General features: G+C 44.4%; 1 long non-coding RNA gene across 1 annotated transcript in view; it reads left to right on the top strand.

The window, feature by feature from the left end:
- LOC108636363 overlaps positions 1-2,865 on the top strand; it is a 102,120-nt gene extending 99,255 nt beyond the window's left edge. Inside the window, exon 4 of the long non-coding RNA XR_001918300.1 lies at positions 2,816-2,865. This is a non-coding gene — a long non-coding RNA (uncharacterized LOC108636363). The remainder of the gene's footprint in view (positions 1-2,815) is intronic.

The following is an 18,050-nucleotide window of genomic DNA, read 5'->3' as shown; positions in this document are numbered from 1 at the left end:
CAACCTAGACAGAATATTAAAAAGCAGAGACATTACTTTGCCAACAAAGGTCCATCTAGTCAAAGCTGTGGTTTTTCCAGTAGTCATGTATGGATGTGAGAGCTGGACTATAAAGAAAGGTGAGTGCCAAAAAATTGATGCTTTTGAACTGTGATGTTGGAGGAGACTCTTGAGAGTCCCTTGGACTGGAAGGAAATCCAACCAGTCCATCTTAAAGGAAATCAGTCCTGAATATTCATTGGAAGGACTGATGCTGAAGCTGAAACTCCAGTACTTTGGCCACCTGATATGAAGAACTGACTCATTGGAAAAGACCCTGCTGCTGGGAAAGATTGAAGGCAGGAGGAGAAGGAGATGACAGAGGATAATATGGTTAGATGGCATCACCGACTTTATGGACATGAGTTTGAGTAAGCTCTGGGAGTTGGTGATGGACAGGGAAGCCTGATGTGCTGCAGTCCATGGGGTCGCAAAGAGTGGGACAAGACTGAGCGAATGAATTGAACTGTAGGTTACAAATGATAGACCAATAGGTTGGAGCAGAAGTGGTGCCAGGAGCTGTGTGTGCTCAGTTGCCCAGTTGCATACGACTCTTTTCAACTTGTGGCCTGTAGCCCACCAGGCTCCTCTGGCCATGGGATTCTCCAGGCAGAAATACCCGGAGTGGGTTGCCATTTTCTTCTCTGGGGGATTTTCCCTAACCCAAGAATCAAACCTGCATTTCTTGTGTCTCCTGCAGTGGCAGGTGGATTCTTTACCACTGTGCCACCTGGGAAGCTGGAGAAACATCTGAAGGTTGGTCATGAAGGCAATACAACTTCCAGATCATTAGCTGAAAAACTCATAATTTGAGCCCTGAGTCATATAGGAAGTTGGACTAGCCTACAGTCACCATGTTGTAAGGAAGCCATACCACCTAGAGAGGCCATGTGTAGGCACTCTGGCCTCCAGTCCTAATCTCCAAGTCAAGGTACCAGACATGACTGAATGACCATTTGGTGATTTCAGCCCCAAGCTGTTGAGAGACCTATATCCTTTTAATTGTACCGGCTGAGGCCCCAGACACTGTGAAACAGAGACAAGCTATCTCCCATTGTAGCCAACCAAATTCTTGATGTACAGACTCATGAACGTTAGAAAATGATTGTTTTCAGCTCTTAGGCTTTCAAGTATTTTCCTACACAGCAATAGATAACTGGAACAATACTCATGATCTTGTCTGGTACCCAAATCCTCCATCAGACTTCTTATACTCTGTGTTTCCTAATGAGGCCCGAGCCCATAGAAGCAGAGCACAGCAAAAGTCTTCAGTGTAAACCCTGTAGGAACAAACTGGAAATGGAGATGCTCTGATTCTCTCAATTTGTCTAGACTGAGCTCTTCCAGAACCACTGGTTGCCAACCTTTCTGAGTGATAAGACCTTTATCTCATTTTGAAGTCTCGCAAATGGTTTTACTTTCAGTATAGCTTCATCAATAGCTGAAGTCCATTGAGACCTTACTAAGTGCCAGGCACTGTGCTGAGTATTTTATATACATTATTTCCCTGAATCCTCATAACAAACCCATGAATACTGTCATTCCCGTTTCGTTGTTGTTCAGTTGCTCAGTTGTGTCCGACTCATTCCTGTTTTACTGATGTGAAATGAAAATTGCCCCTGCAGCCTATTCTACTTATCAATTACAGATCTCATGAAGGAGGGCCTATAGAATAATATCCATACCCTTACCCTGACATGATGGTGAGTGTTGTTGCCTGGCTCCACATTTGCCCTCTACACTGTCCCCCCAAGACCAAGGAGCTTGCAACTCACATTTCCTATATTCTTTTGAAAGCTGGCTTTGTTGTTATGTTCTTCTAGTTGGAACCACTGGCTGGAGACTGGAAGGCAGAAGTAAGGGAGAAGCCATGTTCTTTTCCACATTTTGATGGCACCTCTAGTAATAATTGCTTGCTCTTATGTTCCTTCTCAGGCAATGAATAGCAGTTTTCAGCTATAGTTATAACCTCTACCCAATTTGTTCTTCCAGCCTTGTAATAGTGACTTCCTGTGATTACTAATCTTTGGAAAACCTCATATCTGTCTTTTTGTTCCTCGAGCCTTTCCAACATCTTTGCTACCAGTTCCTCAAAGTAAACCCCTTCTCCTTGAAACCCTAGAGTGGTTTCTGATTTCTCCTGATTGTCTATTAACTAACACACTTAGCTTTACAAAACTCCTCTTGTTCCCAATGCTTAGAATACTTTCCCCCGGCAAGTTGCAAAGCACGTTCCTTCCCTTACCTCTGGCCTCAGCTTAAACATCAGCTTTGCAAAGAAGCCTGCCCCAACTAGAAGTCTAGAGTAAGCCTACCCAAGCACCCTTATAACTTCACCCTTTTATTGTCTTTACAGCACTTATCTTGCTGATTTATTCCTTAACTTGTTTATTGTCTGATTCCCACAATAAAATGAAACCCTGAGAGAGCAGAGCACTTCTCTGTCTTGTTTATTGCTCTATCCAGTGCTTGACACAGAATTGGTCCTTAATATTTTCTAGTGAATTAATGATGGAATGAGTGACATGCAAGGCTCTCCTCAGGTCTGAGATGTACTCTGGCACCTACTGAAATGTTTGACCTTGGAGGCTACCCAAAGGCGAGATCCCCCTGCCTCTGTTGAGGTAGGACCACCAAGGATTACACCTACTAACAGGACCCTGAGTTCCTCTTACATCTGCAGGCAGGCAGCTCCTGGGCTGTGGGAGGCCTTCCTGTGGCCCTGCCCCTGTATTCTGGCATGTTCTGGTCAACCTGTTTCTTTCCATGCTTCCAGCAGGCTGCAGGGCATTAAGGATTAAAAGTGCAAACCTGCCCAGGGCCAGTATCAATTAGACCACACACCCACCAGGTAGGTAACTCATTAATTCTAATAAGCCAGGACCCACTCTCGCAAAGCTTTTTCCGTCTGTGTACTGTATTTGATAACTGCAAAGAAAACAAACAAGATTGTTACAAAATTAATTTTACTGATCATCACATTCTTATCACATAATAAGAAGCAGAAAGTTTCTGTTATATAACATTTAACCCAAATCATTGCTGTAATAATAAGCTGAATCCAGAAAGAATGAAATTTGTACTGTTAACGCATGCAACTGTAAAGAGCTATTATATTTTTCTTTTATGACATGAACAAAATAAATTATGGGATCTTATTCTAAACAAAACAAAACAAAAATCTATTTTACTGCTGCAGTAGAAAAGAGAAGCCAGTGGAAGGAAGCCCGAGACTCTCTTTACAAGGTTGGGCACTCCACCCCGTCGTCTTGTCCATCCTCCTGCTTCTGGAGAGACCTCATTTTTTTTCCTTTTAATTAAAAAACATATTTATTTATTTACAGCTGTGCTGGATCTTCGTTGCTGCACGGGCTTTTCTCTCGTTTTGGTGAGTGGGATCTACTCTCTCGTTGCAGTGCATGGGCTTCTCATTGAGGCAGCTGCTCTTGCTGCAGAGCACAGGCCCTAGAGCGTTTGGGCCTCAGTAGTCCCAGCTCCTGGGCTCTGGAGCACAGGTTCAGTAGCTGTGGCCCACCAGCTTAGTTTCCCCATGACATGTGGGGTCTTCCCAGATCAGGGGTTGAAACCATGTCTCCTGCATTGGCAGGCGGATTCTTTACCACTGAGCCACCAGAGAAGCACTTCTTTTTTTAAAAAATGAAATTATTTATTTTTATTTATTATTTGGCTGTTCTGGGTCTTATTTGCGGCACGTTGAATCTTTGATCTTCACTGTGGCATTCCAGATGTTTTAGTTGTGGCATGTGGGATCTAGTTTCCAGACCAAAGATCACACTTGGGCCCTCTGCATTGGAAACACAGAATCTTAGTCACTGGGCCACAAGGGAAGTCCAATGGGAAACCTCTTTTTAATGTCTCCTGGTGTGGAAGTACTATCTGGATAGCAAGCTGACTGATATAAGCAGAAGAAACCAACAGAAAATGTATAGAAATGTTTATAAGAACATTAGAAGTCCAATTTCTAACAAAACTTTGAAAGAGATGTTGAGAGAGAGAGAGCTGACTCTGGGCTAGGACCTGGACTTGACCAAGTCAAGAAGGGCAGAAGAATCTAGCCAAGAGCTCACCTGCTCTTGACTCATTTACCAGCAGTTTCAGGCACTGTCCTGGTCCAGGGACCCTTGGATGGGCAGTTGGATGAAGTGGGGTGAGACGCTGTACTCTCAGAGGCCAGCAGACATATTCATCTTGCTATCTTTCCAGTATTTCCTTGCAACTTCTCTGCTTTAAGCCAACTAAACCAGTCACCGTTCCCTGTTTAAGCATCTACTTTCCATGTTCTATGGCTTTCTTATGTTGTTCTTCCTCTACTGAAATGCTGTCTTCTTCTATACCCACCTAGATCCTCTGGTATTATTTAAAACCCAGCCCCAAAGCCAGTTCCTCCTCTTGGAGTGAACTCTTCTCTGGTCTCCCCAACTGGAGAGTATGAGTTCCTAATGCCCTGGATCCAAGGGCTCTGATAATTTTATGTTGTATAATAAGTACTCATGTTCTTTTACCCCTTTATGATTTTATGGTGATTATATTGTTTTTCCATATTATTCACTTTTCCTTGCAGTAAAAGTATTATAAATTGCCATATATTGGCATGTGATTTTCAGTACTTCCCTGTGGAGGGAGTATATTTCATTACCCCATTGTCATAGGTTTGGTCATGAGACTTGCTTTGGCCAATCAGTTGAGAATAGCTGTGATCAGAGGGGAAGCTTTAGGAGCCATCACAGTATCCTTTACCCTCCTCTATTAGAATGACATGTCCTAGACTCTTGGAGCAGAAGCAAAGCTAACCTGAAGCTGATGAGCAAGAAACAGACCTCTGTTGTTATAAATCACAAAGTTTGGGGAGTTGTTTGTTACTACTGTGTAACCTGGAAAAGCTAACTAATACATCTTTACTAAACTACAAGGATTTTTATGGGGAAGGTCACATCTGATTCATGATTTGTTTCTTCTTTTTCATAAACCTAGGACAAAGCCTTTTTTAGAGGCTCAGTAACTGTTCACTGAGTGAACAAATAAACGGATCTATCATTTGCTAAGTCCTACGCTAATAATCCCTCACCTTGTATAGTGCTATGTAGCCCACAGTGCAGTTTCACGGACACTGTCTCACTGGGCCTCAGGACAGCCTTATGAGGGCAGTAAGGGAAAGTGGACATCTGTTGCTTTCTGTCTGTCTAACATCCCTGTTTCCTTTGGGGAAATCACTCCTCCCCCACTGCTTGTGATTCTGGTGGGGCTGCCAGTCATAACACCTGCCCCACTAGTCACAAGGGTAAGTATGTGACCCAGGTCTACCTAATCATAGTATCTCATCCTCTGGGCACAGTGATTGGACCAAAGATAAGCATAAGGCCTAAACAGAGCCAATCAGTACTTTTTCCAGAGGGGAGGTGTATACCTAGGAGAAAGATGTCTAGAGAGAGGTCCAAGAATGAATGGAACTCTGAAGAGGCCACCTGTTGCTGCTGCTGCTGCTAAGTCGCTTCAGTCGTGTCCGACTCTGTGCGACCCCATAGACGGCAGCCCACCAGGCTCCGCGTCCCTGGGATACTCCAGGCAAGAACACTGGAGTGGGTTCCCATTTCCTTCTCCCATGCGTGAAAGTGAAGTCGCTCAGTCGTGTCCAACTCTTAGCGACCCCATGGACTGCACCCTACCAGGCTCCTCCATCCATGGGATTTTCCAGGCCAGAGTACTGGAGTGGGGTGCCGTTGCCTTCTCCGGAAGAGGCCACGTACTGTTCTGTTATTCTCCTATACTCCTCTAATATATTCACTTTCTCACTCTTCAAAACTTCTGCTTCATAACTTTTCCTGTCTTTGAACATTTTTCACTCTCTTCACCCCTCACTTTCAGCTGATCGCCACGCCTCATGCCTCATGAAGAAAATAGAAGCAATTAGGGAAGTGCTCCCTCATTTTCATAGCAGCAGTTCTACCTGCTTATTTGTGTGCATCCTCACATGACCTACCTTCCCTCTGCATACAATAGCTTGAGTGTTCCTGCTTCCATCAACAACCAACTGCTACATGAGAGCATGCTCAGTATCATACAGACATTCTCTAATGTATTCCAGTTTTAAAACATAAATAAATAACCCTCCCCTTACCCCAAATTCGCCCCTGTCATCATCCAGTTTTTCTGCTGTACTTTATGGCAAAAACCTCTGAAAAGAGCTGTGTATAGTTCTTATCTCCACTTCCTACCTCACATTTTCTCTTCTGCCTCTCCAGGTGGGCTTCCATCCCCACCACTCACTGAGTGAACAAGTAAACAAATCTATCATTTACTAAGTCCCGTTCTAATAGTCCCTCACCTTGTGTAGTGGCTATGCAGCCCACAATGCAGTTTCACAGACACTGTCTCACTGGGCCTCAGGGCAACCTTGGGAGGGCAGTAAGGGAGAGTGGACATCTGTTGTTTTCTGTCTAACATCCCTGTTTCCTTTGGGGAAGTCACTCCTCCCCCACTGCCTGTGGTTCTGATGGGGCTGCCAGTCATAACACCTGCCCCACTAGTTCGAGTCACCAATGGTCAGCATGTTGCCATGTCTAAGAGCTGCTTCTCAGTGTGGTTGACTGTACTTCTGTCTTGAAACGGGATCTCCCCCATGTGAATACTACTATATGTAAAACAGATGACTAATGAGAACCTACTCTATAGGGCAGGGGACTCTACTCAGTACTCAGTGGTGAACTAAATAGGAAGGAAATCTTAAAAAGAGCAGATACATGTATATGTATAACTCACTCACTTTGATGTACAGCAGAAACTAACACAGCACTGTAAAGCAACTATATTCCAATAAAAATTAATAAAAAAGAAAAAAAATACTAAGGTTAAAAAAAAAGAAATGAGATTTCTCCTTGGCTTCCAAGACACTGTGCTTTCCTGGTTTTCTACCTCACGACCACTTCTCAGTCTCCTGTGCTGGCTCCTTCTCTTCCATGAACCACTGAATAGTAGACAGTCCTGGAGCTCAACCTAACACCTACTCTCTTCTCTATCTACATCTAGTCCTGTGGTGTTTTTCTATGACTGCCAAACTAGTATCTCCAAAATAGACTAACCTTTTGTTCAGCCTTCTATACCTGTCAGCTCCCTGGATGTCTGCTATTGATTGAATTGTGTCTCCTGAAAAGATATGTTGAAGGACTTCCTTGGTGATCTGGTGGTTAAGATTCTGCTTTCCAGTGCAGGAGGTGCAAGTTCAATTCCTGGTCAGGAAACTAAGATCCCACATTCTGTGTGGCTTGGCAAAAAAAAAAAAAAAAAAAAAGAAAAAGAGGTATGTTGAAATCCTCACTTCTAATACCTATGAATATGCCCTTATTTGAAAGTAGGGTCTTTGCAGATATAATCAAGTGAAGATGAGGTCACTTCTTCTAAGCCTATGGATTAGAATAGGCTCTAAAATCAGTATCACTGAAGAAGGGAGGACATAGATTCATAGAGACTCAGAGTCAAACGGAATGGTGTATGAAGATGAAAGCAGAGATTGGGTGATGTGTCCACAGCCAAGCGCTGCTGGCAACCACCAGAAGCTAGAAGAGACAGACATGGAACCCATCCTCCCTCAGAGCACCCAGAGAAAACCAACTCTGCTGACACCTTGATTTCAGACTTCTGGCTTTCAGAACTGAGTGTGAGAGAATGAATTTCTGTTATTTTAAGTTTGTGGCCATTTGTTACAGCATTCCTAAGGAAATAATGCAACATTTTAGCAGCATCTCAGATTTAACATCACCAGAACAGAACTCTTCTCCCTACCCATGGCCCAAATCTGCTCCTCCCTGTAGCCTTTCCTCCAAATACTTTTTCAATCCTGATTCTTGGTCTCCTTCCTATACAGTAACCAGAGAGTTCTTTTAAAACCAGAAGATTAACTCCCTCTGTTGTTTAAAACCCTCCAAATACTTCCCACAATCCTTTGAATACAATAAAAATTCCATATCTTGACCTATAAGATCCTTCATGTTCTGGTCCCTGCCTCCTTTTTTGTTCCCTTCCTGCTTACTGCTCTCCACTCACTGGCTTTCTTCTGTCCTTGAACAAACTTATTACTGACTTAGGGCCTTTGCACTAGCTAAAATATTACTTCTGCCTGGAGCCACCCTATCCACAGATCTGCCCATAATCCACCTTTCCTGACCTCCCAACATAAAGTGGGCCCCGACTCTACCATACCATCAGGTTTGATTTTTGTCATGGGAGAGCATGTCCTTTCATGCCAAGTCCCTGGTTCTAGTCCCTTGGTCCTGGATTTCCTTTGATCTTTTGATTAGAATCCTCCTCAAGTCGGGGAGTCAAAGCATTCAATTTTTACTTAAGAATTTGAGAGAGGCTTCTGACACTTCGAGTAGAAAGAATCCTGCCTAATCAAAGGCTAAGCCCAGTCTCAACAAAGGACCACACCCCAAGGAAGACTGATCAAAAGTCCAAGCTCTTCCTGTGCATGAAGCCTGCTGGCTTTTGATTAGTATCCTCAAACTTTCTGTCCTGTGATAAGAAAAGGACATATTCAGCTTTTACCAAGGGTAGAGGGAGGCAGAGCTCACAGTTTGTTTCTCAGATGCCATCACCCAACAACCAGCTCTCATAGTTTTCCTGACTCTCGTCTCCTCACAGACTGAGAGAGAAGTAGAGCAGGACAGAATTCAAGGAGAGAGTAACTTCAGAAATATGTCTGTGTGATCTGTACTTTGCATCATCCCCCCAAAACTGAAAGTAGATCTATAGTTCCAAATGTCCTCTGACGATGCAGGCACTGTACTAGGACCTAAATAATGATAACATATCAATTATGGCCTTCCCAGGTGGCTAAGTGGTAAAGAATCCACCTGCCAGTGCAGAAACCTTGGGAGACACAGGTTCAATCCCTAGGTCAGGAAAACCTCCTGGAGAAGGGAATGGCAAACCACTTCAGTATCTTGCCTGGGAAATCCCATGAACAGAGGAACCTGGCAGGCTATAGTCCATGGGGTCACAAAGAGTAGGACTCAACTTAGTGACTAAACAATAGCAACAGTTCATTGATTGCTGCCATTTGGAAAGTGTAATCTGGAACAGGGATAGCACTCTAGAAACATAGCGTCTAGTTCTCGCAACAGTTCTCTGAGGTAGATATTAACATCCCCACCTAACAGATGAAGAAACAGGCTGAGTGAGCAGACGGACTTGCCAGGTGGTTTCTATTGTAAAACTGTGGTCCTCCTTCTATGTAGCATTGCCTCTTTGCTAAACCTCCTGGCACCTGATTCCCTGCATGAGACAAACCTGTGACTAAATGCAGGTACTGGGACCTGAAACCCTCTATTCCAGACAGTGAGTCACAAGAGTGGGGATCTGTCAGCCCAGGAACTTAACCCTTAAGGAAGCTGCCCCCAGCCCTTCTACAGCTGTGCTTCAGAGAGAGATGCCAAGGCCTGAGTCACTTCCCTGGGAGCTCCCTTGCAGAGACTCTCCTTGAAATAAGATAATGCAGAAATCTGAGCTGGACTGCCCAGGGGGCCAGTTCCTACCATTCTCCACTGATGAGTTGCTTCTGCCCATTCAGGGCATTACAGCAAGGGTGAGCTTGAAGCAGCATTCCAGCGGGAGCTTCTCCAGACATGAAGAGACTGAACAGGTAGAAGCTACTGCATTGGGACAGGTCACATGTGGAGAAGGATCCTGGGGGGTGGACATCTGGGAAAGGGACAAGGTGAGCATCTCTCATCAGGAGAATGTTTCCTAAGGCCTCCTTACCAGAACTGAAACCTGAGATTCTGTCAGGCAGGGATGAGGCTGTGTTAGTGACAGGTCTGCAGCTTGACCCCCCCATAGGAAACAGCGAGGCCCTTGGTGTGAGTATAAGCCATGGCGGAGACTCAGCAGAGATTTAGTGGACAAGAGTCAGGAGAATCAGGCTAGACATTGACACAGGCCTGACGGTCCTAGCTGTGTCATATGTGGCATGTTGTGATGGAGATTCCAACCTCCTTATTGTGCAAATGGGGAAACCAAGGCCAAGAAGAAGAAGTGAGCTGCTCAAGATCCCCAGCAATGAGTGAAATAGCTGGCACCTCTCATACTTCAGTGCCTTCCGATTGGAACCACCATCCTCCATGTCTTCCCTGCTCTAACAACAGAAAGTAAAATATTGAAAATTCAAAGCTGGAACATTGAAATCAGGAGAGGAGCTGTGTTTAACCTGGCTGCATTGTCTAAGCCCATGTCATGGCCCTTGAGTATCCCTGGAAAGCCCAGTTGGCATCTTGCATTGTGTGGATGGGGTTCATGCTTGTGCCAGTCACACACCAGCCCACCTCCAAACGCAGAAGGGTGTTTGCTTTTGGGCACGGCATGTTCGCCTGTGATTTTCCTTTGATGATATCTTGTTTTGCCAACTAAATTAAGACTATGACAGAGAACAGAGACTACCTCTAGCAGTTTAGTTCAATTAAGATTTCACATCAACAAATTAAAATGCATCCTTACCGTCTGCAAAGTAAATCTGCCTGCATTTAGAAGGAGGCTCTGACATTTGCTGTTCAGGCACCTAACTGCTACGAACTAAGTGTCAGTGGGGACCCACCCCTCCTGGGACTGGCTTGGGGGTGGGGGTGGGGGTGGGGTGTTCAGGGCCAAGGTTTATCTCTAGGGACTGACAGCTTTCTGGGCCAGAGCTGCCAAAACCTGAGTGTGAGGACCAGGCTGAGCCTTTGATGAAGATTTCACTGGTCCTCTGTAAAATCACAAAAACGAGAAGCATGAGGTCACGTTTTTCCATAAAACTAAGTCAGTTCAAACTAAAGGACTGTTAACAAATAGTTCTTAATTTGACAGTCACTCTTCAAGGGACTGAGGATTCAACAATGAACAAAACAGACGAAAATCCCTGCTTTCTCAGAGCTTTTATTCTTTGGGGAAAAGACGGAATATAAATAAGACAAATGAGTGAAATACGCAATAAGTTAGAGAGTGATAAGAGCTGTGGAGAAAAATAAAGCTGAGAAAGAGGATAGGGAGTGTGGAAGGCAGAGGGATTTGCGCTTTTTAAATAGGACAGTTGGGAAGGCCCCCTGTGAGAAGGTAACATATGAGTCAAGACCTGGAAAGGTGAGGGACTGAGCCGTGAGGATATGGGAGGGGGAGGAGGGGCATCCGGAGTGTATCAAATGCGAAGGTTGATGTGGGGCTGTAGGTGGTGTGCAGCTGGAACAGAGTGAGCAGGAGGGAGAAGAGGAGGAAAGGGGGTCAGAGGAAAGGGATTAAATTATAGACCATTATAAGGATTTCAGATCGTTGTCTGAGTGAACAGGAAGTCAGCACAGGGATGGAGCAGAGAAGAGACAAGGTCTCCCTTAGATTTTCACAGGATGGTTGTGGCTGCTTTATGGAGCACAGGCAGAAGGAAGGCATGGTTGGGAGCAGGGAGACAGGAGACTATTATAACTGAGATATGGTGATGGCCAGAGTGATGGCTGAGGAGCAGGTCCCATGGAATACGTTGGCTCAAAATGTTTAAAATTAGTAATATCCTAGAAAGTCCAGCATGGAAGGCCAGCTTCTCCTTGACCTCTTCAGCAAAAGGCGATTCCATTGGTGGTCTTGGGACAGGGCCCGCAAATCCTCAGTGGCAGTACAGGGACCACCCACAGGGTGGTGCTCCAAAAAGGAGACCTTTTCCTCTGTAAAAAGAGGTGAACAATCTTTTCTTTCTAGAGAAAGCAAGTAAAGCTATTTCCTCCATTGAAAATTAGAGAACCTGAGAGAGCGCAGGCCTCACAAGGGCAGGTACTATGTCCACATTCTCAGATGTTCCCCAGCAGCTATTTCTAGGTCCAGGACATGTATACTCCAAAAATAGTTGTTGAACAAATGAATGAGTGAGTACCTATTTCTCCTATATTTTAGATAGGGAGTTATAACAAACTTTGAGAATATATACACACACACACACACACACACACACATATATGGAAAGTAGAAGTGTTAGTTGCTCAGTCGTGTCCGACTCTTTGTGATCCCATGGACTGTAGCCCACCAGGTTCCTCTATCCATGGAATTATGCAGGCAAGAGTACTGGAGTGGATAGTCATTCCTTTCTCCAGGGTATCTTTCCAACCCAGGGATTGAATTTGAGGCTCCTGCATTACAGATGGATATTTTACAGTCTGAGCTACCAGGGAAACCCATATCAGTTCAGTTCAGTCGCTCAGTCGTGTCCAACTCTTTGCGACCCCATGAATCGCAGCATGCCAGGCCTCCCTGTCCATCACCAACTCCTGGAGTTCGCTCAGACTCATGTCCATCGAGTCAGTGATGCCATCCAGCCATCTCATCCTCTGTCGTCCCCTTCTCCTCCTCCAGAAACCCATATATGTATATTTAAAACAGAAGGCTGTTTGTGTGTGGTGGTGGTAGGTTTGTTTTTTGTTAGTTTGCTTGTTTTCTGTGAATATAAAAACTATTACATGGATTAGTTCTTTCTGATGAAGGATTTGGGTAACTTCAGGGTTTGTTTCTCATCCTCTCTTTTCCTCTCTTTTTTTTTGTTTCCTTTCTCCCTTTTCTGTAATCTTAGTTGGCCATCATGTAAAACTGGACAGAATTGTATGCTTTCTATTTCTAGTCTTTAAAGTGGATGCATGAAATGCTTTTTATTTTTATCTTTTACAAAAACCCAACAACTACATTATACTTGTGGAACTCTTAGTTGACTTTCCTCTCACAGTATGTCAGCATCCCCACTTTCTGAGTCTATAAAGTTAATACTACTTCCTGGTGGGAAGGAAAACACACCCAACATGGGACTCTGGACTTCACCACTTTAAACTTCTTTGCTATTTAACTTGCATGGTAATTTGCATATATCTACATATGTTATGCAATCAGCCTCCTCTCCTTTTACATTTAAGCCTAAAATAATTGTGCTTTTATGATGTTCTTCTTCTCTGCTGCCTTCTTTCTTTCTTAGTGGTCCTGCGATTTAGATTGTTGTAAATGGAATTGATGAAAGGCCAAGGGTACAGACACATTACCCAAACAGCTATGGGGGGGAGAGAGACTGGGAAGCAGCATGGTGAGATTGTCTTTGGGATTCATTTATTCACTCACCAAATGTTTATCGAGCACTTACCATATTCTAGGCTCTGTGCCAGGTGCTAGGAATACAGTGGTGAGGAAGCCAGGCAGTTCTTACTCGGGTAGAGCTTATATTCTCTTGAGGAAAATAGACAATAAACAAGTAAACACGTGAATACATCATGGTTTCTGATACTAATAAGTGCTAAAAATGGAAACATAGTGATTGGAAAACTGGTTTAGATTTCAGCTCAGTTCAGTAGCTCAGTCATATCCGACTGTTTGGGACCCCATGGACTGCAACACGCCAGACTTCCCTGTCCATCACCAACTCCCGGAGCTTGCTCAAACTCATGTCCATTGAGTTGGTGATGCCATCCAACCATCTCATCCTCTGTCTTCCCCTTCACCTGCCTTCAATCTTTCCCAGCTTCAGGGTCTTTTCCAATGAGTCAGTTCTTCATATCAGGTGGCCAAAGTATTGGAGCTTCAGCTTCAGCATCACTGGTTTCCCTTAGGATAGACTGGTTTGACCTCCTTGCAGTCCAAAGGACTCTCAAGAGTCTTCTCCAACACCGCAGTTCAAAAGCATCAATTCTTTGGTGCTCAGCTTTCTTTAGTTCATAGAAAGTCTCTGTGGAAAAGTGAAGTTTGAGCTGAGGCCTGAGTGATTAGAAGGAAACAACCAGGTGAACATCTGGTGGAAAAATATCCCGGACAAGGAGCTTGAAGAGTTTGAGAAACAGAGAGGAGGCATAGCATTTCATATGCTTTCAATGGAAAGAAGGGAGAAGGTGCCTCAATTCAAAGTGGTGCAAAAAAAGAAAAAGTAATTGTATTACCTCATATAAAGAAGCCTGAAGGCAGAGAGGCTAGTGTTGATTTAGCAAGTCAGCATCATCTAGGGCTAGACTATTCCTTCCTTTCTTCTCAGTCACCCTCTTGTGCTTAGGTCCTTCTGGGTGCCAAGATGGCTGCCAAAGCTCCAACTCCCTCGACCAGTGTCTAAAGTGAAGTCGCTCAGTCGTGTCTGACTCTTTGTGACCCCATGGACTGTAGCCTATCAGGCTCCTCTGTCCACGGGATTTTCCAGGCAAGAGTGCTGGAGTGGATTGCCATTTCCTTCTCCAGGGGATCTTCCTGACCCAGGAATCAAACCCAGGTCTCCTGTATTGCAGGCAGACGCCTTACCGTCTGAGCCACCAGGGAAGCCCTGTCTAAGAAGTGTCTAGGAAGAGAGCAAATCCTTCCCTTTTTAGAACAAGGAAATCCTTCCTTTGACCCTGTGCAGATTTCCCTTCATATCTCATAACATAACAAAAATTTCATCACATATGCATTCGTGAACTGGTCGTTAGCAAAGAGAAAGAATGACTCGGTGTAGAGTTGGGCAGAGGAATAGACTAGCTTCTACTGAACTTCGTGGAAGAACCAGTGCTATCAGTTGCTGACAAGGTTTTTGTGAGTAAAACTAGGCTTCTGTGAGCAAGGAAGAAGTAGGGAATGATTGACTGTAATTTGGTGCTCAGGAATATTGCTGCAGGAGGACAGTGCCTGGAGCACTGGTATAAGAGAAAGTTATGGAGAGGGAACTGAGGGAATGCAGAGCTTGGTTCAAATTCTTCAAATGTAATCTTTCAGAACCATGCAAGTCCCTAAGACCTTATCCCATTTTGCACTAGTTACTCCCTCCAGCGCAGTCCCTCTCCCTGTCACCCCTCCCCCACCTGCACCCCTGCAGGGAGCCACCTCACCTCAGGGATGTGGGTGGAGCTCTAGAAAGGCTGCCCAGCTCAAGTATCAGACAGTAACTCTAATGCTAGCTGATAACTCTGGGTAAGTCACTTCCCTTCCTTAAGCCTTAGTTTCTTAACGTATAGCAATGACACAATAGCATTCTCTGGCTAACTCTTCAGGAAGGTTATAAGGATCAAATGAAAGAGTTTCTCTATGTTCTTTGAAAACTATAAAGGGCCATCATTATGATTGTTATTACCGTCATTCACCTTCAATGAGAGATAAAAGGTTTCTTTAAAATTTTTTAATTGAAGTATAATTGACTTGCAATGTTGTGTTAATTTCTGCTGTACAGCAAAATGATTCAGTTATACATATACATATATACATTCTTCTTTATATTCTTTAACATCATGGTTTATCACAGGATATTGAATATCATTCCCTGGGCTACACAGTAGAGCCTTGTTGTTTATCTGTTCTGTATGTAATAGTTTGCATCTGCTAACCTCCGACACCCAATCCATCCCTCCACCACTTCCCTTGGCAACCAGAAGTCTGTTCTCTAGAGACAAAGCAGTTTTATATTTTGAGTAGTCACTTCCTACAGCCCCTTGGGAAGGGACAGCTGTCATTTTGGAAAGTTGTGGACTCTGTGGGGGTTAGCAGGGTGGCCTTGGGCTCTCTTTTGCCCTTCATTCCCCCAGAACTTTCCTGAGTGTCTCTTCCCCTGCCCCCACCCCCCACCCCCCACCCCCCACCCCCACCCCTCAGTTTCTATGCTTCACCCGCACCCCTCAGTTTCTATGCTTCACATCAGAGGTGTCCTTAGAAACAAGCTGGGCTGATGTTCAATAAAATGTGAACTAAAGCTGGCTGAATTATTATCCTTTTTTCTTGATAAAAAGAGTGGATGTATTTTCATTACTGGCAGAGTGCTTTTAGCTGGTGCGGACAATTAAGCCCTGGAAATGCAGCAATCCATTTCACACTGAGAGAAGATTTGAGGGATGACTCACCAAACACCCAGGCCCCGGAGGAGCCAAAAACATGGTCACTGTTCCCAATAATAAAATCCAGAGGATTTTCGTGGTAATAAGGTAAAGTAGCCCCCAGATGACCCTGTGTGATTTCCCTACAGTGGAATGCTGCTGCTGCTGATGCCTCTCCACGTGCCTCAAGATGCTTCTTAGCCACCCTCTTCCTTATTCTCATCATCTCTTGGGAAAGCAGACTGGGAAGAGCTCCGTGTTATGGGCAGGATAACATTCTACCAAATGTTACCTTTTAGGTTCAGACACTCTTCGTGGTTTTGCTTCGCAATATTTTGATCACCTCCCTCACTCCTCGAGCCAGACTCTGTGTCCAAAGAACCACATCTCTGAGACCAACAGAATTGTCCATCCCAAAGCTACAAGATCAATGGAAAAAACCCTCCTCTAGGAGATCAGTGACAATCTCCTCTCTCCTTCTTTTCCTTCTTTTTTTCTCTTTTTCAAAGAAAAATGAGCAGTTCTAATTTCACTTCCCCACAGGTAGAGGTGAGATGACCACTCCCAACTTCCCTGCCCCACCAACCCAAGCTGAGAGGAAGAATCTTAAGCTGCAGATTCTTGGAAGCCACACATTTGCTGGTAGTGTGGCTCATTTGGCTACACATCTGTTATACCTCCATCCTTAAGAACAATGGGGCACCAAGGACGGTTTTGCCACCTCCTTCACCTCTGTGTCTCTTGCAGCAGTGCCTGGGATAGTCAGCGTGTAGATATTTGATGAATGAATGAATGAATGAAGCCACCTCTGTCTTAGTTTATTTCTCATGGCTTTATCGTTTTGTTCTGTTCAGCCATACAACTCTTAGAAAGTGAAAATAACTTCAGAGATATGGGGACTAAGTGAGTATCAGTGGAGGTAAAAACGATTTGGTACATTATTACAATTTTTTCTTAAACCATTTAAGCTCTAGTTTCCCTCCTGTTTATTGTTAGACGTGATCCCAAATCAGTCATGAACTTTCATCTGCTTTGAAGGAGTAAGAGAAGAAGGCTGGGGTGGTTGTCCAAGCTTATTATCTTCTCCATTACTCAGGCGTGTTCCCCTGAGCTTTCGCATGATTTTATTTTAATGCTGTTATTTGTATTAGACAAGTCTCCAGCTCAGTCAAGCCAAAAAGGGAGGTAGAGGAATCAGGGAGGAGCTGATGGAAAAATAAATATCCTGCAGGTTCATGATGATCTGACCATGGCTTTAATGTGAATCAGATTTGCTCTAACCTGCTTTCCCACAGTCAGCATTTCTGCTAGAAATAATTTGTAATTATCAAACTCCATTTAGGCTAGAAGACTCCTTGCAAAGGACTTTGATATGATTAGGGAAAGGCTTGAAAATGTAATTTGCATGGTTCTTGTCCTCTCTGCCAATGACATTCCTGGAGAAAGCACCTTCCTGGCAGCAGAAATTCCAAGGGCAGATAGGAGCTGGGGACCAGAGTCCCTGGGGCTGCTGCTCTAAGGCTCGCCCAAGAAGAAGATGGTTTCCTGGAATAATGAGCCTGAAAGATTTCCTATCTCAGCATTTCAAGAACTGAGAGTCAGGGAGTGGCCCAGATGCTACTGCTACTGCTGCTAAGTCACCCCAGTCATGTCCGACTCTGTGCGACCCCATAGATGGCAGCCCACCAGGCTCCCCGTCCCTAGGATTCTCCAGGCAAGAACACTGGAGTGTATTCCCATTTCCTTCTCCAGTGCATGAAAGTGAAAAGTGAAAGTGAAGTCGCTCAGTCGTGTCCGACTCTTCATGACCCCATGGACTGCAGCCCACCAGGCTCCTCTGTTTTCCAGGCAAGAGTACTGGAGTGGGGTGCCATCACCTTCTCCGTGGCCCAGATGAGACAGTGCCAAGTACATGCTGACCTGTAGCTGTGCCCAGCACCTGGCATGGGTTATCCCAAGAGAGTCCTAGTCTTGCTCCTGGCTGAGGACAATCCTACCTATCCCTTCCCTTGTCTTAACTCTTCAGTTCTGTAGCAGCTGAGGCAGAGAAGGATAAAAGTTAAGCAAAGATATACTGAAAAATACAAATATTATGGAAAGAAATTAAAGAAAGCCTAAATAAATGAAAATATATCCCATGTTTGTTACTGAACCAGGTTCATTTCCTTTGACACACAGCAAGTAAAA

This window comes from Capra hircus, chromosome 7 (assembly GCF_001704415.2).
Source record: "Capra hircus breed San Clemente chromosome 7, ASM170441v1, whole genome shotgun sequence".
Taxonomy (NCBI): domain Eukaryota; kingdom Metazoa; phylum Chordata; class Mammalia; order Artiodactyla; family Bovidae; genus Capra; species Capra hircus.
Note: the sequence above shows the minus strand (reverse complement) of the source record. Positions and strands in the feature narration are given on the sequence as shown.